Below are 25,693 nucleotides of genomic sequence, written 5' to 3'. Positions count from 1 at the left end.
TTTTCTAAAAGTTACAGAGACTGGATTTGTAGCCTAGGATAAGATCAATCTTAGAGAATGTTCCATGTGCACTTGAGAAGAATGTGTATTCTGTTGCTTTTGGGTGGAATGTCCTATAAATATCTATTAAGTCCATTTGGTTTAATGCATCATTCAGAGCCTGTGTTTCCGTATTGATTTTCTATCAGGATCATCTGTCCACTGGTGTAAGTGTGGTGTTAATGTCACCCACTATGATTGCGTTATTGTCGATTTGTCCTTTTAAAGTTGTTAGCAGGTGCCTTGTATATTATTGTGAACCTATGTTGGGTGTGTAGATATTTAAAATTGTTATATCTTGTTCTTGGATTGATCCTTTGATCATTATGAAATGATTTCCTTGTCCCTTAAGATATTCTTCATTTAAAAGTCTATTTTGTCTGATATGAGTATTGCTACTCCAGCTTTCTTTTGGTTCCTGTTTGCATGGAATATTTTCTTCCATCCTTTCACTTTCAATTTGTGTGTGTCCCTAGAAGTGAAGTGGGTCTCTTGAAGACAGCATATATATGGGTTTCATTTTTGTCTCCATTCAGCCATTCTATGTCTTTTGGTTGGGGAGTTATTCCATTAACATTTAAGGTAATTATTGATATGTATGTTCTTATTTCCATTTTATTAATTGCTTTGGATTTGTTTTTGTTGCTCTTTTGTCTTCCCTTCTTCTCTTGTTCTCTCCTCTTGTGGCTTGATGATAATCTTTAGTGTTGTATTTGAGTGGTTTTTTTCTTAGTTGTGTGTGTATCAATTGTAGATTTTTGGTTTGCAATTGCCCTGAAGTTTTGATATAGGAGTCTATATTTATATAAGATTGTTTTAAATTGTTGGTCTCTTACTTACAAGTGAATTTCCAGTACCCTGCATTTGTACACTCCTCTTCTCAGGATTTCTGATTTTGATGGCATAATTGTGTGTGGATTATTTTATATCTTTTCTGTATATATGCCTTTACTGGTGAGCCTTGTCATTTGTGGTATTTTTGTTTCTGGTTGTGGCCTTTTCTTTTCTGCCTAGAGAAGTCCTTTAGTATTTGATGTAAAGCTGGTTTAGTGTTGCTGAATTCTCTTAGCCTTTGCTTATCCATGAAGGTTTTGATTTCTCCTTCAAATCCAAATGAGAGCCTTGCTGGGTAAAGGAATCTTGGTTGGAGGTTTTTCCCTTTCATCATGTTAAGTATATCATGCCACTCCCTTCTTGCCTGCAGAGTTTCTGCTGAAAAATCTGCCGATAACTTTATTGGGGTTCCCTTGTATGTTATTTGTTTCTTTTCCCTAGCTGCTTTCAAGATTTTCTCTTTGTCTTTAATTTTGGTCAGTTTGATGAATATGTGTCTTGGTGTACTCCTCCTTAGGTTTATTTTATATGGTACTCGTTGTGCTTCCTGGATTTGAGTGAGTGGTTCCTTTCCCATGTTAGGGACGTTTTAGGCTATTATCTCTTGGAATATTTTTTCTGTCTCCTTCTCTCTCTCTTCTCCTTCTGGAACCCCTATAATAAGGATGTTGGTGCGTTTCACATTGTCACAGAGTTCTCTGAGACTCTTTTCATTTCTTTTAAATCTTTTTCCTCTTTTAGTTCCACATTTGTAATTTCCACTAATCTGTCCTCCACCTCGCTTATTCATTCTTCTGACTCCTGTGTTCTGCTGTTAGCTGCTTCTAGTGAATTTTTTATTTCAGTTATTGTATTTTGCATCTCTTTTTGTTTATGTTTTGCATCTTGTATCTCTTTGCTCAGTGTTTCCTGTAAGTTATGCATCTTTGCCTCCAGTTTATTTCCAATGTCTTGCATCATCTTCAGCATCAACAGTCTAAAGTCTTTTTCCTGGAGGCTGAGAATTTCCTCATTGCTTATCTGATATTCTGGGGTTATTTCTTTCTCCCTCATCTGAGTTATAGTTTTCTGTCTTTTCATTTTTATAGGGTTTTGGTGTGGTGACCTTTTTACAGATAAAAGGGTTGTATCTTCTCTTACTTCTGGTGTCTGCCCCCCCCCTGTGGCAGAAGTCGGTATGGGGGCTTGCTGTAGGCTTCCTGATGGGAGGGGCTGATGCCTGCCCACTGTTAGGTGGAGGTGGTATTAATCCCTCTGGTGGTGGGGCTTAGTCTCTGGATGGGATTAGAGGCAGCTGTGTGCCTGAGGGGTCTTTAGGCAGCCTGTTTACTTAGGGGTGGGGCTGTGATCCCACCTGGATTATTGTTCGCCCTGGGGCTTCTCAGAACTGATGGACGGGTAGGGCCAGATTTTCCCAAAATGTCCACTCCAGAGAAAGGCACTGCTGCTGAATATTCCCAAGAGCTTTGCTTTCAATGTCCTTCCCTCACAACAAGCCACATTCACCCCTGTTTACCCAGGATGTCCTCCAAGAACTGATCTCAGGTTTGACCCAAATTCCCATTTAGACTTTTCTTTTCCCTGGGACCCAGTGCAGGTGAACATCTGTGTGTGCCTTTTAAGAATGGGGTCTAAATTTCCTCCAGTCCTGTGGAGTTCCTGCGCACAAGCCCCACTGGCCTTCAATGCCAGATGCTCCAGGGGCTCTTTCTCCCAGTGCCAGATCCCCACATGAGAGAGTTTGATGTGTGGCTCAGAACTCTCACTCCTGTGGGTGAGTCTCTGTGAACCAGTTAGTTTCCAGTCTGTGGAGCTTCCCACCCAGGAGGTATGGGGTTGTTTATATCATGAAATCGCCCTTCCTATCTCTTGATGTGGCCTCCTCTTTGTCTTCTGGAGTAGGATATGTTTTTTAAGGTTTCCAGTCCATTTGGTTGAAGATTGCTCAGTCTTTAGTTGTGAATTTTTTTGTTTTTAGGAGATAAGTTGAGCTCCAGCCCTTCTATTACACCATCTTATTTCATCTCATGGACTTCATTTTAAAGTCTATTTTGTCAGATATGCGTATTGCAACTCCTGCTTTCCTGCCTTGTCCATTTGCATGAAATATCTTTTGCCATCCCCTCACTTTCAAGCTATATGTGTCCTTTGTCCTAAGGTGAGTTTCTTGTAAGCAGCAGATTGAAGCTTTTAGCTTTTTATCCCATCTGCCACTCTGTGTCTTTTAATTGGAGCTTTCATTCCATTGACATTTAAGGTGATTATTGATGGATATGTATTTATTGCCATTTTAAACCTTGTTTTTCCAGTGATTCTATATTTCTCTTTTCTTTTCTTTTTTTTTGGTTGGATAGTATCAACTTATTTTATGCTTGAGTACTTTTCTTTTCAGTTTTTGTGAAGGTAATGTTCATTTTTTGTTTTTTGCCTGTTTTTTATGTGTGTAATGCCTTCCTATATCAGCTTGCTTTAGCCTGATATTCATATAGGCCTAGTCACATCCTTAAAATTTAAAAAAATAATCTACATTTTTTTACTTTCCTTCCCCACAGTGTATGATTTTGATATCCTTTTTTTTAATATCTTCATGTTTAGATTTGTATGTTGGTTTATTTAAGTGAATGCTTTGCAATAGTGGTTTCCTCCATCCTAATTCTTCTTAATTTTTTTTGAGAATCCCTTTCAGTATTACATTTAGAATGGGTTTAGTATTGCTGTCCTAGTTTACCATTTGTTTTTGGTGTTTTTTTTGGGAGAAAATCTTTATTTCTTCTATTACTTTAAATGATATTCTCTCTGGGTAGAGTATTCTAGGTTGCAAATTTTATCCTCTCAGTACTTTAAATATATCTCGCCACTCCCTTCTGGCCTACAATTTTTCTGTAAAGAAATCAGCTGATAGCCTTATGAGGGTTCCCTTGTAATTAGCACTTTGCTTTTCTCTTGCTGCCTTTAGAATCCTCTCTTTAACTTTTGCCATTTTTACTATAATATGTCTTGGTGCAGGCCTGTTTGGGTTCAACTTCTTTGGGGCCCTCTGTGCTTCCTGCATTTTGATATCAGTTTTCTTTAGATTTGGAAAGTTTTCAGACATAATTCCTTCAAATATATTTTCAGTCCACCTTTTTTTTCTTTTCCCTCTGGAATTTCTATTATATGTAGATTTCTATTATATGTAGATCTTTATTTTATCCCATAGATGTCTTATATTGCTTACATGTTTTTTCATTTGGTTTTCTGTCTGCTGTCCTGATTGGGCGATTTCCATTATTTTATCTTCCACATCACTAATTCATTCCTCTGCATTATTCATTCTTCTCTTTAGTTCCTTTAGCTCAGTTTGCATCTCTGAAAATGAATTTTCTAGTTTTTCTTGGCTCCTCCTTATATTTTCTAGTTCCTTTCTAAAAGAATCTGCATTACTGTTCATATCCTTTCTTAATTCCTTGATATTCATTCTTAATTTTTTCAGTATTTTCACTATCTCCCTTTTGAACTCAATGTCTGTCAGACTGCAGGGGTCTGTTTCATTGTTGACTGCTTTAGGTGAATTGTCCTGTTGCTTTATCTGGGAAAGGTTTCTGAGCTTCTTCATCTTGCTTGTGTTTTTCTTTTTCTGTGTATGGGGAAGCCGAACTGTTGTCTTTAATACCACTTTTATGCAAGAACACCACTTTGTATTTTTTGGGGGGTTACTATTTATATTTTTGTGTGGGAGTTTGAATATTTGCTCTCTCTTTCTTCAGTGTGAGCAGTCTGTTATTCCCAGGATGCTCAGTGTGTTTTCAGGGAGAAGGAGGCAATGGTTAGGACCAGCAGTCAGTGCCTTGTCATTGGGCTCTCAATAGCATCAAGGACCTGCAGGAAGGTGGCACAGGCTGCTCCTAGTTGCAGGGCCCTGGGAAGTGGTAATGAGCTCTAGTCACATCTAAAAATCCACTAGATCATTTGGCAGTAGCAGCAGCAGGGTGCATGAGTTCCCAGGGGAGTCAGAGCAACAACAGCTTGTTTTTGAGTGACATGCCCTCCTCTGAGGTGATTGGAACTGCAGATGGTGACTGTTCATGGACCCCTAGTGGTAGAAGGCCATGACCCCCTCTGAGTCAGTGATAACTGTGACCTTTCTAGATCTTGCAGGAAGCAACCCATCTCACTTAGCCCACATAAGAGTTGCTGCACAGACTGCTCCTAGTTATAGGATCCTGGAAAGTGACATAGATCAGGCATGTGTGTACTGCCCAGAGAATTTGGCAGTACCAGCAGCAGGGTAGGTTTGTTCCCATGGGTGTGAGAGCACTCACAGGCAGTTTTCAATCCCAATGCCCTCCTCTGTTTTTCCCTTGAGGTGAATGGGGCTCTAAGTGGTGTCTTTTCACAGACCCCTAGTGGTAGAAAGCCACTCCCACCTCTGGAGCCAGAGATGACTGTGGTGGTTTGCCCCCACCTGCTGTAGACCATGCAAGAAGCACTTCATTCTTCTTAGCCCCCACAGGAGATGCTGCACAAGCTGCCCCTGGTTGCAGGGTCCTGGGATAGGGACAGTGTTCAAGTGTCTGGGCACTGCCCAGAGTGTTTGGCAGTGGCAGCAGCAGGAGGGTGTGCTTCTAGGGGAGGGAGAGCAACAACAGGTGGTGTTCTGTCACAATGTCTTTCTCTGTGGTGCCCTCTGAGGTAGTGGGGCTACAAGTGATTTTTGTTCAGGTATCACCAGTGTCAATGGGCCATGCACACCTCTGGAGTCAGAGTTAACCGTGGTACTTTGCCCCCACCACCAGAAGACCATGCAAGAAGCACCCTGTCCCATTTAGTCCACACAGGAGGTGCTGCACCAGCTGTTCCTAGTTGTGGAGTCTTTGGAAGCAACAGTGACCAAGTGTCTTGGTGCTGCCCAGAGTGTTTGGCAGTGGCAGCTGCAGGGTGGGTGTGCTCCCAGTGGAGTAGGAGCAACAGCATATGGTGCTTGGTTACAGTGCCCTGTTTTTTTTTTTTTTTTTTGCCAACCCCTGAGGTGACTGGTTTCAAAGGTGGAGCCCACTCAAAAGCACCCAGTCATGGAAAGCCATGCCTCCCTTTGGCCTCCAAGATGACTGCCACAGCCTGTCCCTGCCACCTGTAAATCATGCAAGAGGCATGAGGTTGCTCAAACTCCCTGGTACCCTTTGCCCACACAAGAGGTACCTGACCACCAGTATCCTGCACAAGAAGCACCCATTCTTCCCTAAATAAACAAGAGGCCTCTCTCTGCCCATAGCCTGCACTAGAGCTGCCCCACCCTCTGAGAGCCCACAGGCAAGCACTCACACTTGGACCTAGGGAGTTTCCTATGGTGGTCAGCCCCTCCTCCTCTTGCTCCCCCCCCCCAACAATGGGGCCTTGCCTCTCCTGCGGGCTTGAACCTTCTCCCAGGTTACCTCTGCCATTGTGTTCCACTCCCCAGCCCATAGCACACCACTCCCCCACCCATGACACACTGTTCCTTAGGCCCTCAGGCTGTCCCCACGCAATCAGCCCCAGTCCTCTCCCTGGGACTGACCTCCAGAACCTAAGTCTCAGTGCCCAGCCCCCATCCAAGTGTCTCAGGCTGTGGTGTCTGAGCCAGTGGTTCACATGATCTGTGTGGCTCTCACTCTGCTTTGCCATTCTCAGTCCAGCTGCTGTGCTTTTCTTGGTGACTTTGAGGTCCCTCCAACTCAGCTGATCTTTCAGTCAGGGAAGTGAGAGCAGCAATGGGTGTTGGTCAGTTGCAGTGCCCTCTTTTTTGCCAAACTTTTAGGTTACTGGGGCTACAGGTGGATCCTCTTCACAGACCCCTACTGGTGGCTTGCCATGCCTCCCTCTGGTTTCTGAGATAGCAGCTTGTGGTTGGTCCCTGACACCTGTAGATCACATAAGAGGGGCTGAGTCATGATTAGCTTCCCACAGCACTTAGCCCACACAAGAGGTACCTGGCTGCCTGTAGCCCTAACTAGAGACACCCAGTCTCCCATAGCCTGAGCAAGTGGCCTCTCACCACCAGAGCCTGTGCCAGAAGCACCCCACTCTCTGATATTCCTAGTGTGCACAGGGAAAGAGACTCCTATGGCTGTTCCCCCTTCTCACCTTGCCCTTCCCAACAATGGCTCCTTGCTTCTCCTGCATGCCTAGACCTCCCAGGTTCCATTGACTTTGGCATTCTGCTCCCCAGCTGGTGGCACATTTCTCCTTAGCCTCCACACAGCCAACCATTTTACTCTCCCCAGAAATTACCTCTGAACCCTAAGCCTCAGTGCCCAGCTTTCAAGCTTTCACCAGAACTTCTCAGGCTCTGCTGTCAGGGGCAGTGGTGCAGATAATATATGCACTTCACTTTGATTTGCCATCCTCAGTCCAGATGCTATGCTTTTCTTGGCAACTTTGATGTCCCTCCATCTAAGCTGATCTCCCCATTGGTTAGGTGGCTTCTCAGCATGTGGGTTCCTTTTCTATTTAAAAGCTCCCTCTCAGGAGTGCTAGTCCAGACTTGATTCCTTTTCTCTCTCTTTTTTTTCTTTTGTCCTACCCAGTTATGATGGAGCATTTCTTAGCCTTTTGGGAGTTTAAGTTCTTCTGCCAGCATTTAGTAGGTATCTGGGGCAAATCATTCTACAAGTAGTTGTGGGGGGGTTGTGTGTTTAGGGGAGAAGGTGAGCACAACGTTTTACTCCTCTTTTCTATTTCATCTTGGTTTATTCTTAGAAGATTGTACTTTAGAAGAATTTGTCCATTTATTCTAGGTGGTACATTTTATTGGCATATAGTTGCTTGTACTAGTCTCTTATGATCCTTTGTATTCCTGTGATGTCCGTTGTAACTATTTCTTTTTCATTTCTAAATTTATTGATTTCAGTCCTCTCTGTTTTTTTCTTGATGAGACTGGCTAAGGGTTTACCAATTTTGTTAATCTTTTTTAAAAAACCAGCTTTTAGTTTCATTGATGTTTTCTATGGTTTTCTTCAGTTCCATTTCATTTATTTATGCTCTGATATTTATAATTACTTTCCTTCTGCTAACTTTATTTCTTGCCTGTTCTTCTATCTCTACTTGATATAGATGTAAATTTAGGTTGTTTACTTGAGCTTTTTCTTGTTTCCTGAGGTAGGCTTGTATTGTTATAAACTTCCCTCTTAGAACTGCTTTTGCTGCATCCCAAAGGTTTTGGAGTGTTGTGTCTTTGCTCTCCTTTGCTTCTAGGTATATTTTTAATTTCCTTTTTGACTTCTTCAGTGATCCATTGGTTGTTTAGTAGCATGTTGCATAGTCTTCACCTGTTTTCGTTCTTGAAGTTTTTTTTCTTGTTGTTGATTTCCAGTCGTATAGCGTTGTGGTTGAAAAAGAAGCTTGATGTGATTTTGATTTTCTTAAAGTTACCTAGGCTTGATTTGTGGCCCAAAATTTGATCAAGCCTAGAAAATATTCCATGTGCACTTGAGAAGAATGTGTATTCTGCTGCTTTTGGATAGACTGTTCTATAAATATCTACTAAGTTCATCTGGTCTAATGTGTCATTGAGGACCTGTGTTTCCTTGTTGATTGTCTGTCTATCTGATCTGTCCATTGCTGTAAGTGGGGTGTTAAAGACCCCCATTATTATTGTGTTATTATAAATTTCTCCTTTTAAGTTTGTTAGCAGTTGCCTTATACACTGAGGTGATCCTATGTTGGGTGCATATATAATTACAATAGTTATATCTTCTTGGAGTGATCCTTTGATCACTATGCAATGTCCGTCTGTGTCTCATATAATATTCTTCATTTTAAGGTCTATTTTGCCTGATATGAGTATTGGTATTCCAGCTTTCTTTTTATTCCCATTCACATGGAATATTTTCTTCAATCCTATCACTTTCAATTTGTATGTGTCCCTAGAAGTGAAGCGGCATTCATGAAGACAGCATATATATGGGGTTTTTTTGTATCCATTCAGCCAGTCTATGTCTTTTGGTTAGGGCGTTTAGTCCATTTACATTTAAGGTAATTATTGATATGTATGTTTTTATTGCCATTTTATTAACTGTTTTTGGATTTGTTTTGTTGCCCTTTTTTCTTCCTTTCTTTTCTTCTTCTCTTCTCTTTTGATTTGATGAATATCTTTAGTGTTGTATTTGATTTGATTTTTTTTATTTGTATTGTAGATTTTTGGTTTGCAGTTACCAAGAAGTTTTGATATAGGGGTCAATATACGTACAAGATTACATTGCTGGTATCTTAATTGAAAATGCATTTCCAGTGTCCTGCAATTGTACCCTCCTCTTCTCATGATTTCTAATTTTGGTAGCATATTTGCATGTGGATGTTTTCCTACCTTTACTATATGTATGTCTTTACTGGTGAGCCCTGTCACTTGTGATATTTTCATTTCTAGTTCTGGTCTTTTCTTTTCCACCTAGAGAATTTCTTTTACTATTTGTTTTAAAGCTGGTTTAGTGGTGCTGAATTCTCTTAGCTTTTTCCTGTCTGTAAAGCTTTTGATTTCTCCTTCAAAGCTGAATGAGAGACTTGCTGGGTAAATTAATCTTGGCTGGAGGTGTTTTCCTTTAATCACTTTAAGTATATCATGCCACTCCCTTCTGGCCTGCAGAGTTTCTGCTGAAAAACCTGCTGATTATCTTATCAGGGTTCCCTTGAAAGTTATTTCTTTTCCCTAACTTCTTTCAATATTTTCTCTTTGTCTTTAATTTTGGTCAGTTTGATTAATATGTGTCTCAGGGTGTTCTTCCTTGGGTTTATTTTATATGGTAATCATTGCTCTTCCTGGATTTTAGTGAGTGGTTCCTTTACCATCTTAGGGAAGTTTTCAGCTATTATCTCTTCAAATATTATTTCTGTATCTTTCTCTCTCTTTTCTCCTTCTGGCATGCCTATAATATGGGTGTTGATACATTTAACGTTATCCCAGAGTTCTCTGAGACTGTCTTCATTTCTTATGAGACTTTTTTCTCTTTTCTGTTCTGCATCCGTAATTTCCACTAATCTGTCCTCCACCTTGCTTATTCTTTCTTCTGCCTCCTGTATTTTGCTTTGGTTGCTTCTAATGAATTTTTAATTTCAGTTATTGTATTTTGCATCTCGGCTTAAGATTTAATCCTGTATTTCTTTGCTCAGTGTTTGCTGTAAATTATCAATTTTGCCTCCAGTTTGTTTCCAATGTCTTGCATCATCTTTAGCATCAACAGTCTAAAGTCTTTTTCCTGGAGGCTGATAATCTCCAGATCACTTAACTGTTTTTCTGGGGTTTTTTTCTTTCTCCATTATCTGAGTTATAATTCTCTGTCTTTTTATTTTTATAGGATTTTGCTGTGGTGTCCTTTTTGCAGACAATAGAGTTGTAGCCTCTCTTACTTCTGGTGTCTGCTCCCCTTGTAGCTGAAGTTGGTATGGGGTCTTGCTGTAGGCTTTCTGATGGGAGGGACTGGTGCCTGCCCACTGGTAGGTGGGGCTGATTCCTATCCCTCTGGTGGGTGGGGCTTTGTCTATGGGTGAGATCAGAGGCAGCTGTGTGCCTGGGGGGTCTTTAGGCAGCCTATTTACTAATGGGTGGGGCTGTGATCCCACCTAGATATTGTTTTTCCTGGGGCTTCTCAGCACTGATGGGTGGGCTCCAGATTTTCCCAAAATGTCCAGCCACCTCCAGAGAAATGCATACTGATGAATATTCCCAAGAAATTTGCCTCCAACGTCCTTCTTCCACAACAAGCAAAAATCACCCCTGTTTCCCAGGAGATCATCCAAGAACTGCAGTCTGGTCTGACCCCAATTCCTATGGAGTCTCTTCTTTGCCCTGGGACCCAGTGCACATGAAACCTGTGTGCACGTTTCAAGAATAGGGTCTATGGACTTCATGTCATGGCTCAGCAGTTAATGAACCCAATTAGTATCCATGAGGATGTGGGTTTGATTCCTGGTGTTGCTCACTGGTTTAAGGATCCAGCATTGCTATGAGTTCTGGTGTAGTTCAGAGATGCATCTCAGATGCTGCATTGCTGTGGCTGTGGTGTAGCCTCGCAGCTACACATATAATTTCACCCCTAGCCTGGGAACCTCCATATGTCATGGGTGTGGCCCTAAAAAAAAGAATGAGATCTCCATTTCCCCCAGTCCTGTGGTGCTCCTGTGTACAAGCCCCACTGGCCTTCAATGTCATATGTTCTGGGGCTCCTTCTCCTAATGACAGATCCCCAGGCATGGGAACCTAACATGGTGTCAGAACTCTCACTTCTGTAGGTGAATCTCTGTGATACAGTTACTTTCCAGTCTGTAGGCTGCTCACCCAGTTCATATGGGGTTGTTTATATCACATAATTGCCCCTCCTACCATATTGAGGTGGCCTCCTCTTTGTCTTCTGGAGTTGGATTTTTTTTATAGTTTGCCATGTATTTGGTTGAAGGTTGTTCAGAAGTTGGTTGTAATTTCATTGCTTTTATGAGAGAAGTTGAGCTCCAGTCCTTCTACTCTGCCATCTTAATCTGTACATTATCTGTTCTATATTTTAGATTCCACGAATAAGTGATATTATATGGTATTTGTCTTTTCTTTTCTGGTTTACTTCACTTAGTATGAGAGTCTCTAGATCCATCCATGTTGCTTCAAATGGCATTAGTTTGTCTTTTGTATGGATGATTAATATTCTATTGTGTATATTTACTACATCTTTTTAATCCATTCATCTGTCAATTGACAGATTGTTTCCATTTCTTAGCTATTGTGAATATTGCTATGAACATAGGGATGCATGTATCTTTTTCAATGAAAGTTATGTCCATATATATGAGCAGCAGTGTAATTTCTGGATCATATGGTAGCTCTATATTTAGTTTCCTGAGGTACCTCCATACTGTTTTCCATAGTGGTTGTACCAATTTACATTCCTACCAACAGTGAAGGCGGGTACCCTTTACTCCAGACCCTTTTCGGTATTTGATATTTGTTGACTTGTTAATGATGGCCATTCTGACAAATGTGAGGTGTTACCTCATTTTAGTTTTGATTTGCATTTCTCTAATAATTAGTGATATTGAGCATTTTTTCATATTCCTGTTGGCCATCCATATATATTCTTTGGAGAAATGTCTACTTAGGTCTTCTGCCCATTTTTCAATTGGGTTGTTTTGTTGTTGTTGTTGTTGTTGTTGTTGAGTTGCATTTGTTGTTTGTATATTTTAGAGATTAGGCCCTTGTCTGTTGCATCAATGGCAAAGATTTTCTCCCATTCTTTGAGTTGTCTTTTCATTATTTTAACAGTTTCCTTTGCTGTTCAAAAGCTTTTGATTTTGATTAGGTTCCATTTGTTTATTTGTGTCTTTATTGTCATTATTCTAGGACATGAATCAAAAAATAATACTATTTTAAAATACATTTTTAATATATTGTGATTTTTATTTTTTTCTATTGTAGCTGGTTTTAAATAGTACTTTTTTTAAGTTTATACCTGCTTCATCCATTTTACCCACCCCTACACCATCTCTCTGGCAACCAAAAATATATGAGCTTATTTTTGTTAGTTTTTTGTTCTTGTTGTTATTTTTGTTGTTGTTTTTAAGTTTCAATGTACAAGAAATATCATATGGTATTTGTTTTTTTTTTCTGACATATCTAATTCATACAATGCCCTCAAATTAATCCATACCATCACAAATGGCAAGGTATTTTTTTTCTCTCCTTTGGCCACCTCATGGCATATGGAGTTCTCTTGCCAAGGATCCAAGCTACAATTGCAACCTATGCCAGATAACCCACTGTGCTGGGCATAAGATCAAATCTGCCTGCTACTGCTGCAGAAACACAACTGGTTCCACTGCACCACAGCAGGAACTCCAAGATTTTTTTTTAAGTCTGATATTCCATTGTACATATGTACCAAAATTTATTTATCAATTTATTCATCAATGGACACAGGTTATTTCCATATTTGACTATTGTAAATAATGCTGTGATAAACATGGATATATATAAATACATATTATTTTCAAATTAATGTTTTCATTTTCTTCAGAAAAATACCCCAAAATGGAATTGCTGGATCATATGATAATTCTATTTTTAAATTTTTGAGGAACTTTCAAACCATTCTTCATAGTGGCTGTACCAATTTACATTCCCAACAATTACACAAATGTTCCCTTTTCTCTAAATCCTTTCCAACACAAGGGATTTCTTGTCTTTTTAAATAATAGGTATGAGGTGACATATCATTGTGGTTTTTATTTGCATTTCCCTGATCACTAGAGTTGTTGAGTATCTTTTCATGTGCCTGTTGGCCATCTTTATGTCTACTTTGGAAAAAATGCCTTTTCAGATCTTGTGCCCATTTTTGGATAGAATTGTTTGGTAGTTTTTTTGCTATTGAGTTGTATGGGCTATATGAATTCTTTATATATTTTGGATATTAGCCACTTATCAGATAAATGATTCACAAATATTTTCTCCTGATAAGTATATTGCCTTTTAATTTTGTTGATTTCCTTTTCTGTGCAGAAGCTTTTTAGTATGATATAGGATCACTCAATTTTTACTTTCATTGCCTTTGCTTTTCATGTCAGATTAAGAAACCATCACCAAGACCTTTGTCAAGAAGCTTACCACTGATATTTTCTTGTAAGAGTTTTTATGATTTCAGATCTTATGTTCAAGTCTTTAATTCATTTTGTGTTCATTTTTTGTGTGTGGTTTAGGATAATGGTCAGGTTTCATTCTTCTGCAAGCAGCTGTTCGGTTTACCTAGCACTATTTATTGAAAAGATTATCCTTCCCCTATTGCATATTCTTGGCTTCTTTTGTGTAAACTAATTGATCATATATGTGTGGCTTTATTTCTGGGCTTTCAGTTCTCTTTCCTTTATTGTACTGTTTTAATCACTAATATACTGTGAAATCAAGGAGCCTAATACCACAAACTTTGTTCTTTCTCAATATCATTTTGGCTATTTGAAATTTTTGTAGTTTCCATACATATTTTATGATTATTTGTTCTATTTCTTTGAAAATGCCATTAGAAAATTAGTAAAGATTTGTACTGAAACTGTAGATTTCTTTGACTGGCTTGGACATTTTAACAATATTTATTCTTCCAATCCATGAGCATGGATTACTTTTATATAAATGTCTGTCTTCTTCAATTTCTTTTACTAATATCTTATAGTTTTTAATATATAGGTATTTAACTTCCTTGGTCAAATTTATTCCCAGCTATTTTATTTGTTTAGTTGCAACTATAATTGGGATTATCTATTTCTCTTTCTGATAGTTTTTTAGTGGTATGTAGAAATGCAATAGATTGTAATGATTTTGTATCCTATAGCTTTACTGAATTCATTACTTCCAACAATTTTTAATGGAGCGCAAGGGTGTTCTATGTATAAAATTATTCAATCTTCAGATAGTGGCAGGATTTTTTATTTTTATTTTTTTAATTATTTTTTTCATTATATTGGGTTTACAGTGTTCTGTCAATTTTCTACTGTACAGCATGTTGACCCAGTAACACATACATGTATAGACTGATCAGAAGAGATTAGACATAGTTCCCAGTGCTATACAGCAGGATCTCATGGCCCATCCATTCCAAATGCAACAGTATTCATCTATTAACCCCAGACTTCCAGTCCATCCCACTGCCTCCCCCACCCCCTTGGCAACCACAAGTCTGTTCTCCAAGTCCATGATTTTCTTTTCTGTGGAAAGGTTCATTTGTGTAGTATATTAGATTGCAAATATAAGTGACATCATATGGTATTTATCTTTCTCTTTCTGACTTGCTTCACTCAGGATGAGTCTCTAGTTTCATCCATGTTGCTGCAAATGGCATTATTTTGTTCTTTTTATGGCCGAGTAGTATTTCATTCTGTAAATATACCAACATCTCCTAATCCAATCATCTGTTGATGGACATTTTGGTTGTTTCCATGTCTTGGCTATTGTGAATAGTGCTGCAATGAACATGAGGGTACATGTGTCATTTTCAAGGAAAATTTTGTCTGGATATATGCCCAAGCATGTGATTGCTGGGTCATAGGGTAGTTCTATATATAGTTTTCAAGGTACCACCATAACATTCTCCATAGTGGTTGTACCAGCTGACAGTCCCACCAACAGTGCAGGAGGGTTCCTTTTCTCCACATCCCCTCCAGCATTTGTTATTCTTGGATGTGTTAATGATGGCCATTCTGACTGGTATGAGGTGGTATCTCATGGTAGTTTTGATTTGCATTTCTCTAATAATCAGGGATGTTGAGCATTTTTTCATGTGATTGGTGGCCATATATCTTATCTGAAGAAATGTCTATTCAAGTCTTTTCCCATTTTTCAATTCAATTGTTGGCTTTTTTCTGGTTGAGTTATATAAGTTGCTTGTATATTTTAGAGTTTAAGCCCTTGTCAGTTGCATCATTTGAAACTATTTTGTCCCATTCTGTAGGTTGTCTTTTTGTTTTCTTTTTGGTTTCCTTTGCTATGCAAAAGCTTTCCATTTTGCTTAGGTCCCATTGGTTTATTTTTGCTTTTATTTCTGTTGCTTTGGGAGACTGACCTGAAAAAACATTTGTAAGGTTGATATCCGAGAATGTTTTGCCTATGTTCTCTTCCAGGAGTTTGATGGTGTCTTGTTTTATATTTAACTCTTTCAGCCATTTTTAGTTTATTTTTGTACATGGTGTGAGGCTGTGTTGTAGTTTCATTGCTTTGCATGCAGCTGTCCAGGTTTCCCAGCATCATTTGCTGAAAAGACTGTCATTTTCCCATTTTATATTCTTGCCTCCTTTGTCAAAGATTAATTGGTCATAGGTGTCTGGATTTATTTCTGGGTTCTCTATTCTGATTCATTGGTCTGTCTGTCTGTTTTTGTACCAGTACCACACTGTCTTGATGACTGTGGCTTTGTCTGAAGTCTGGGAGAGTTATGCCTCCTGCTTGGTTTCTGTTCCTCAGAATTGCTTTGGAAATTCTGGATCTTTTGTTGTTCCATATAAGTTTTTGAATTGTTTGTTCTCATTCTGTGAAAAATGTCATGGGTAATTTGATAGGGATTGCCTTGAATCTGTTGATCACTTTGGATAGTATGTCCATTTTTACAACATTAATTTTTCCAGCCCATGAATATGGGATATCTTTCCATTTCTTTGTTTCTTCTTGATTTCCTTGATTAACATTTTATAGGTCTCAGTATATAAGTCTTTCACCTCCTTGGTCAGGTGTATTCCCATGGTATTTTTTTTGTGGGGGGGTAATTTTAAAAGATACTGTATTTTTGTTTTCCTTTTCTAATATTTCATTGTTAGTATACAGAAATGTAACTGATTTCTGAATGTTACTCTTGTATCCTGCTACTTTGCTGAATTTGTGGAACAGTTCAAGTAGTTTTTGGGTTGAGTCATTAGGGTTTTCTACATAGAGTATCATGTCATCTGCTACAGTGACAGTTTAACCTCTTCTTTTCATATTTGGATGAATTTTTTTTTCTTTTGTTTGTCTTATTCTGTAGCTAGGACTTCCAATACTATGGTGAATAACAGTGGTGAGTGTGGGCATCCTTGTCTTGTACCAGATTTTAGTGGGAAGGCTTTCAGCTTTTCTCCATTGAGTATTATATTTGCTGTGGTTTTGTCATAAGTGGCTTTTATTATGCTAAGGTATGTTCCCTCTATGTCCACTTTAAAGAAGAAGGAACACTCCCAAAGGCATTCTATCACACCACCATCACCATAATTCCAAAACCAGACAAAGATACCACCAATAAAGAAAACTATAGGCCAATATATTTGATGAATATATACACAAAAATTCTTAACAAAATTTTACCCAACTGAATCCAACAACATATAAAAAATATACACCACAACCAGGTGGTATTCATCCTAGGTGCACAAGCATGGTTCAACATGTGCAAATCAATCAACGTCATACACCACATTAACAAAAGAAAAGTCAAAAACCACATGACCATCTCAATAGATGCATAAAATCATTTGACAGATTCCAATATCCATTCATGGTAAAAACAGATAGTGACAGTTTTACATCTTCCTTTCCAAATTGGATTCCTTTTATTTTTTTCTTGTTATCTAATTGTTCACCTACAATTTCCAACACTCTGTCAGAAGTGGCTAGATTGGACATTGTTCTTTTTTTCCTGTTTTTATTTTATTTTATTTGGTCTCTTTGTCTTTTTAGGGCCACACCAGCAGCATATGTAAGTTCCCAGGCTAGGGGTTGAATCAGAGCTGTAACTGCCAGTCTACACCACAGCCACAGCAGTGCAATATCCAAGCTGTGTCCGCAACCTACACCACAGCTTATGGCACAGCTGGATCCTTAACCCACTGAGAAAGGCCATAGATAAAACCTGTGTCCTCATGGATACTAGTTGGGTTTGTTAACCACTGATCTCCAACAGGAACTCCTGTTTCTGTTTTTAGAAGGAATACTTTCAGCTTTTCACCACTGAGTGTGATTTTTAAAATTTAGATCTTAACCAAGAAAAATAAATAAATCAGGCAATTAATAAAGTTGCCCAATACTAAAAAGGTATCAAAAATGCTATAAATGTGACATTTCTACATGATTAGAAGTTAAACTATAAGACACTTACACACTTTTTTTAACTATGGGATCTATGAAATCTTAATGAAAATATCTTCTGGGCATTTCACTCATGTTGTCATTTCCTTATAACAGATTCTCATTACCTCACACTTTGCTAAAGCAACATCCTAACTTTTTTCTTTCCCTCAGTTTCTTTTCCTTAAAACAACTGTCAAACAATATTTCTAAACACTATATTCCTTTTACAACTTCTTACTTCTAAACCTAAGGTGAATCCATGCTGATCTCAAGATAAACTTGATCTGTCATTCAAAAATTTCAGGAGTCGGGAGCTTGGGGTTATCAGATACAACGTAGAATAGATTTACAAGGAGATCCTGCTGAGTAGTATTGAGAACTATGTCTAGATACTCATACTGCAACAGAACAAAGGGTGGGGGAAAATGTATACATGAAAGGATAACTTGATCCCCCTGTTGTACGGTGGGAAAAATAAATAAATAAATAAATAAATAAACAAATAAATAAAAATGAAAAAAATTTTTCAGGAGTTCCACTGGGGTCAAAGGGATCAGAGGTGTCTCTGGGATGCCAGAATGCAGGTTTGATCACCAGCCCTACACAGTGAATTCAGGTATTGGCATGGCTGTACCTGTGGCATCAGTCAAAACTGAGGCTCGGATATGATCCCTGGCCCAGGAACTCCATGTGCCATGGGGTGGCTAAAAAATAAAAACAAAACAAAAATTTCAATAATCCCCATCCAATCCCATCTTCCAATTCCTCTACAATTTTCACCCTGAATTCTAGCCAAGTCTTTTTCCCAGCAGACCATTATAGATAAGCACTATCATCATTAAGGAAAATACATTGCCTCACCCAAATCTTCAGTGGCCTGATTCTCTGTCTCATTTTATGGAAACTCTTAAAAATACTTAGTAGGTTTCAGTCCTATGCTTTTTAGCAATAACACAGTATCTGGTAATAGAGAAAAGAAGGCAGACATATGAGAATCAGAATTTCTTAGTTTTGTTATTTTTCCCCATGCTATGATGAACAATATCCTGGTAGCAGAATATAAAGAAGAGATATAATTTCAAAAGCATACATTTTACTATCATATCATTAGTAGAAAAAGCTAATATATTTTTATAAATAAATTATATTTTTGCCTCACTTTGGGGGAGAAAATTTTTTTAGCCAATCTTCTCCATTCTGTACTTGTTATAGCTTTGATCCAAGTAGCTTCACAGTTGGTTAGAAAAAAATCCAAGAGAATTAACTCCCACATGAAATATCCTGAGTTCTATGCAACTGGAAATTTATGAAAATCAAGGGATATAGTTTCAAAGGAGGCATGAAGTATATCACTTTTTCTGACATTCTCTCATTTATGATGTAGTAAAATCTCACTAATTTGAATTATATGCATGAAGAAAAGCAGCCTGAAATGTAAACTTATATTGAAAAAAATGGAATTGTGTTAATTTTAAGTACTCAGAGCAAATAGTATCCAACTAACATTGGTAGAAAAAATTAATGAAAAATAATATCTAACAAGTCATCCCTTTTCATTCAACTATATGCTTTCAAAGGGCTTGGCAACTTGGGTTTTCTTTACACTCTCCCTAAGAAATCATGTTTAGAGTCTTCATTTCTTTAAAAAAGCCTTTATTTAAAAGTAATACAAAGGAAAGACAAATGTCACTTAAAATTCAAATAGTAACAAATTCTCTTTTTGAATTAATAAATAAGATTGAGGACCTTTATCATGAATCCCAAAAGGGCAATCAAGCATTAGCAGACATTAGCTCCATTGTGACTTCTACAAGCACCAAGTCATGATAGTTACAACACTGCTGCAATTATCTACTGATATGGCTGCTTTTCACTCTAACTGTGAGCTCCTAGACAACAGGTACCTGGTGCAGTTCTCTCCACATAAGAGACAAATGTGCCTACAAGTTCATTCTATGATTCAGGTGCATACACTTCAGTATATTGCATTTGTCTGTCCATCTTTCCATACAGTTCTATTCCATGGCTATTGAGATTTCAGAACTAAGCCAGAGGTTAAACATAGAATAATAACAGGGGCAAGGAAGTGGGGAGGAAGGAAGAACAGTGTATTATCCAACATTATCTGCTAGAATTTTTTTTTACTCTTTCTTACCTAAGTCTGAAGTACATAGTAGTGAGGTAACATTGCTAAGCAATTGAGTTGGGTAAAGTTGAGATCCACATCAACCTGTTTGATTTAACATTTTAGCACTACAGGTAAGAGATTGTCTGGTTTTCCTAAGTGTAAGTGAAATAATTTGAAAATATAATAATAGAGAACTTGAGTACTGAGTATTGAAAACAATGATTTGTTAACTACAGAAAGAGATAGCTGAGTTCATGAAAGCTGATCTGTCCTTTAAGGAGAAGAGAAAGCTGGATATTGAACTTGAGGAGAGTGCCCACAGTTAGTCAGCATTGGAGATAAAAGAGCAACCAGAGACAGAAAAAACAAGAGAATAAAATACACAGAAAGCTGCAATTGTATGTTGCAATCCTTACATATTATATAATCTTGATTAAGGTTAAAGGGCCAATGGCAGCATTCCAGTTTCCTCTCAGCACCATTTACAAGAAAAGTCAACATGCCAAAAAACACATTGTTTCTTGCTTTGGGTTATTAAAGAACAATAGCAAACATTTAATGGATTTGATTTTTATTTCTGAGATGGCTGAAATATCACTGTGTTAGGTGGGGGAAGATCCATATTTCAGGTTGTAGAAGCTCTTCCAAATTTAGCAGATCTCTTAGAACATAATCAAACATCAGGTACCTGGAAAAGTATTCAACAAATAAAATAAAAGCCCTGCTGCAGGTTTTCGACAGCCTGCCCACCCTTTCCTCCAGTAGTATATCTAGAGGAGAGCACTTGTTGGGATCCAAACACACTACAGAGATTAAAATAGTTAAGTAAATTTACATGGTTTCCACATTCTCAATTCTCAGGAAAAGGGAAATTTGGATGTATACATCTGGTGTAAAACATAATCAAAATAAGTTTCTCTGCCACTCCAAACTACATGGGAGTTCTGCATTTTGGTCAGAAAATCCTTTGCCAGCACAAGCTACAAGAAACAACTTGTTTAATCATGTGGCCTGCTCTCAAACTTGTTCACTTGTCTGATAATTTTTCCAGGATCCCCTTATCTATATTTTCATGTACCCATCAAGGCAACTAGGCCTAAAATTTAACACTTTGGAAAAGATACCCTCATTCCCTATACTTTCTTACAGGTGTATTCTGACATGTTACTGACATGTTACCACTGTGAACCTAGGTTATTTTGAATGCTGGATTGTTTTACTTAAAAATACCAGGATTTAATGCAACCAGATGTTCTCTTCTCCTCAAATTTATGTGATAACTCCAGTCAATCATCTTCTAAGGATGAGTCACAAGTCACAAAAGGGACATGATATAACTCATTCCCACAACTGAAGAAACAACTTTAAACACAATCTACTAAGGGAAAATTGGGAATATCATCTCTGTATAACAGCAGTAAGGTTTTGGTCTAGAAATTCCATTTGCTTCATAATTTCCCTTCTCCAGTACTTTATTTATTGTGGTGTTGGCTCTGGAATAGATAAGAGGCACACAATTTTAGTTTTATCCACTGCTTGTCTATACTCTTGTCCCCCTAGTATTCCTGGATTTTAGTTGAAGAATGGGTCAACTTGGCGAGCCAAGTCCTTTGCCTTCAATGACATCACCCTCAGTCTTAGGAAATTTGTCTATGACCACAGCCTAAGGAGTATAGCAATTCTCTTTGGTTCTTATAGTACTCAAGACAACAAATGCTCTTGGACCAAAAATTTTACCTACAATTAATCTATACTTACTGAACTCTAATAATATCCTAGGTATTATTACAAATAGATATGGCAAAAATATTTTCCTTCAAGGAATATACAATCAAGCTTTGGTTCTATATAACACAAAATCACAGAATCTCTAGGAACTCATGCCAGGAAAATATAGTTATATACAAATATGTCAGTACAGTTATGTTGATTTTAGCATTGTTTATAGTAAAATATTGGAAATAGCATAACTGTTTAACATGTTACTATATAATTAAATAGTGCTATATTTATATCATAAAATAATGAAACACTTAAAATTGTATTGTTTTGGAGCATTGTTTGTAATATCTAAAGGTTAAAAATAACAAAATGTCCACCAATAGACTTGTTATTTGGAGAGTAGTTAAATTATGATACATCCAGGAAATAGAGTAGACAAAGCTACAAACATTGATGAGAAAGCCCTTTAGATATTGCTATAAAAAAGATCTGTAAGATATATTCCTAAGTGAATTTAAAAGGTACAGAATAGCACCTTTAAAATACTACACATTGTTTTTAAAATGGCGGGAAGATGCAAAGTTAAAACAAAACTTCACATTTTCTTACATTTGCATTGTTTAAACTGTAGAAAGGTGCAAAAAAAACAATAAAGTAGTTATTTAAGGTAAAGAAAATAATTGATGAGATAAGGCACATTCAGAGCAGTATAGCCCTATAAAAGGAAAAAGATTGAGAACAAAGGGAATAGAGAAATGGCAATAAGAAAAAAGACATGTCACTCTTCACCTTTTTATGTCATTTGATTTTGAAGTATGAGACTTTCATGTTCACTTTATTAAATAAAAAAATATCAGGAACAAGACAAGGATGTTCACTTTCACCACTGTTATTCAACATAAATTTGGAAGTCCTAGCCATGGCAATTAGAGAAGAAAAGGAAATAAAATAAAACAAAATTGGAAATGAAGACGTAAACTATCACTATGTGCAGATGGCATAACAATACATAGAAGATCCCAGATACTATCAGAAAACTACTAAAGCTCATCAACACATTTGGTAAAGTTGCAGGATTCAAAATTCATACACAGAAATCATTTGCATTCCTATAAAACAACAGTGAAAGAAAAGAGAGAAATAAAGGAAATAACCCATTTACCCTCAATAAAAGAGAATATAAAATACTTAGAAATAAACCTACCTAAAGAGACAAAAGACCTGTACTTTGAAAACCATAAGGCAGTGATCAAAGAAATCAAAGATGACATAAACAGATGGAAAGATATGCCATGCTCTTGGATTGGAAGAATCAATATTGTAAAAATGACTATACAATCCAAGGCAATCTACAGATTCAATGCAATCTCTATGAAGTTACCAAGAAAATTTTTCACAGAACTAAAACAAAATATTTTCAAATTAATTTTATTGAAGTATAGTTGACTTACAATGTTGAATTAGTTTCAGGTTCAGAAAAGTGAACCACTCATGCATATAAATATATCCATTATTTTCCCATATATGTGTGTGTATATATATATAATATAATATTAAATATATATATTATATAATATATATATATTATATATATGTTATTAAAACCTATTAAGTAGAGTTTCCTGTGCTATACAATAGATACCTGTTAACCATCTATTTTATATGTTGTTCCCATCATCCCAATTCTTCACTCCCCAAATGGTTTCGCCTAAAATAACCTTAGGATTGGTATTGAAATCTGTTTTCTGTTTATTTGTTTTTGTCTTTTCTAGGACCACACCCACAGCATATGGAGGTTCCCAGGCTAGGGGTCAAATCAGAGCTGTAGCTGCCAGCATATGTCAGAGCCACAGCAACAAGAGATCTGAGCCACATCTGTGGCCTACACCACAGCTCACAGCAATGCCATATCCTTAACCCACTGAGAAAGACCAGGGATCAAACCCACAACCTCATGGTTCCTAGTCAGATTAATTAACCACTGAGCCATAATGGGAAATCCAGGATTGGTATTGAAATCTGGAAGGTTTTGTCTATTTTATAAATAAATTTTTTATCTTTTTTTTAGATTCCACATATAAGTGATATCATATGGTACTTGTATTTCTCTTTCTGACTTACTTCACTTAATATGATAATCTCTAGGTCCATTCATGGTGTTTCAAATGGTGTTTTTTCATTCTTTTATGGCTAAATAATATTTCATTGTATATATTACCATGTCTTCATTATCCATGTCTCTCTCAGTGGGCATTTAGTTTGCTTCCATGTCTTGGCTATTGTAAATAGTGCTGCAATGAACATTGGGGTTCATGAATGTTTTTGAATTATGGTTTTCTCTGGATAGAGGCCCAAGTGTGGAATTGCTGTATCATATGGTAGTTCGATATTTAGAACCTCCATGCTGTCTTCCATGGTGGTTGCACCAAATCACATCCCCCTAACAGTGTAGAAGGGTTCACTTTCTCCACCATTTATTTGTTGTAGATTTTTTTACCTTTTTAATCAAAGTATAGTTGATTTACACTGTTGTGCAAATTTCTACTATACAGTAAATTCACCCAGTCATATTTCCCTATACATTCATTTTCTCATATTATCTTCCATTATGGTCTATCCAAAGAGGTTGGGTATAGTTCCCTGTGCTATAGAGTAGAACCTCATTACTAATCCATTATAAATGTAATAGTTTACATCTACGGATCCCAAATTCTCAGTCCATCCCACTCATTCATTCCATCCCCTTGAAAACCAGAATTCTGCTCTCTATTTCTGTGAATCTATTTCTGTTTGGTAGATAAATTCATTTGAGCCATATTTTGAATTCCAAATATAAGTGATACCATATGGTGTTTGTCTTTCCCGTTCTGACTTACTTCACTCAGGATGAGAGTCTCTAGTTCTATCCATGTTGCTGCAAATGGCATTATTTTGTTCTTTTTTATACCTGAGTAGTATTCCATTGTGTATATATTCCACACCTTCTTAATCCATTCATCTCTTGATGGACATTTAGGTGGTTTCCATGTTGTGGCTATTGTGAATCATGCTGCAATTAAAATAAGGGAGCATGTACTCTTTGAACTGTAGTTTTAGCTGGATATATGCCCAAGTGGGACTACTGGATCATAAGATAGTTCTTTGGGAGGGGGCTTATTTATATATTTGATTTATTAAATCATCAGAGCCACTGCAGTCATGAACGGAACTGTAAAAAAATCTTAGCGTGCATAAATCTCAGTCTCTTTCCCAACCTTGCAATTGGGATTCTCCATATCAATAAGAAAAAATCCTGGACTCATCCCAGAGTATTAATGAAAGTTGTATCCTCATTTTGCAGTTCTAAACAGAATTACATTTGTTAACACCCTTTCCTCTCTGATCATTGTCCAGAATGCCTCAGGTTTTTTTTTAAATGATTATTATTATTTCCATTATACATGGTTTACAGTGTTCTGTCAATTTTCTGATGTATGGCAAAGTGACCCAGTTACACATACATATATACATTTTTTCACACATTATCATGCTCGAAAATAAGTGACTAGATGTAGTTCCCAGGCAATACAGCAGGATCACATTGCGTATCCACTTCAAAGGCAATAGTTTGCATATATTAACCCCAAATACCCAGTCTATCCCCCCTCCCCCTCCTGCTTGGCAACCACAAGTCTGGTCTCCAAGGCCATGATTCTCTATTCTGTGGAAAGGTTCATTTGTGCCATATAATAGATTCCAGATACGTCATAATATATGGTATTTGATTTTCAGTTTCTGCTTACTTTACTCAGTATGGGAGTCTCTAGTTCCATCCATGTTGCTGCAAATGATTTTTTTTTGTTATTTTTTATGGCTGAGTAGTATTCTGTTGTGTATATATACCATAACTTCTTAATCCATTCATCTGTTGATGGACATGTATGTGGTTACCATTTCTTGGCTGTTGTGAAGAGTGCTGCAATGAACATGTGAGTACATGAGTCTTTTTAAAGGAAAGTTTTGTCCAGATATATGTCCAAGGGTGAGAATGCTGGGTCATATTGTAGTCCTATATATAGTTTCCTAAGGTACCTCCATACTGTTTTCCATAGTGATTGTACAAATTTACATTCCCACCAACAGTGTAGGAGGGTTCCCTTTTCTCTACACCTTCTCCAGTATTTATTATTTGTGGACATATTTCTTATGGCCATTCAGACGAGTGTGAGGTTTAACCTCATAGTAGTTTTGATTTACATTTTGCTAATATTAGTGATGTTGAGCATTTCTTCATTAACTTGTTGGCCATCTGTATATCTTCCTTAGAGAAATGTCTATTCAGGTCTTTTGCCAATTTTTCCATTGGGTTGTTGGCTTTTTTGCTGTTGAGTTGTATAAGTTGTTTGTATATTCTAGAGATT

The sequence above is a fragment of the Phacochoerus africanus genome, chromosome X (assembly GCF_016906955.1).
Source record: "Phacochoerus africanus isolate WHEZ1 chromosome X, ROS_Pafr_v1, whole genome shotgun sequence".
Taxonomy (NCBI): Eukaryota; Metazoa; Chordata; class Mammalia; order Artiodactyla; family Suidae; genus Phacochoerus; species Phacochoerus africanus.
The sequence above is the reverse complement of the archived record's forward strand: the minus strand, read 5'-3'. Positions refer to the sequence as shown.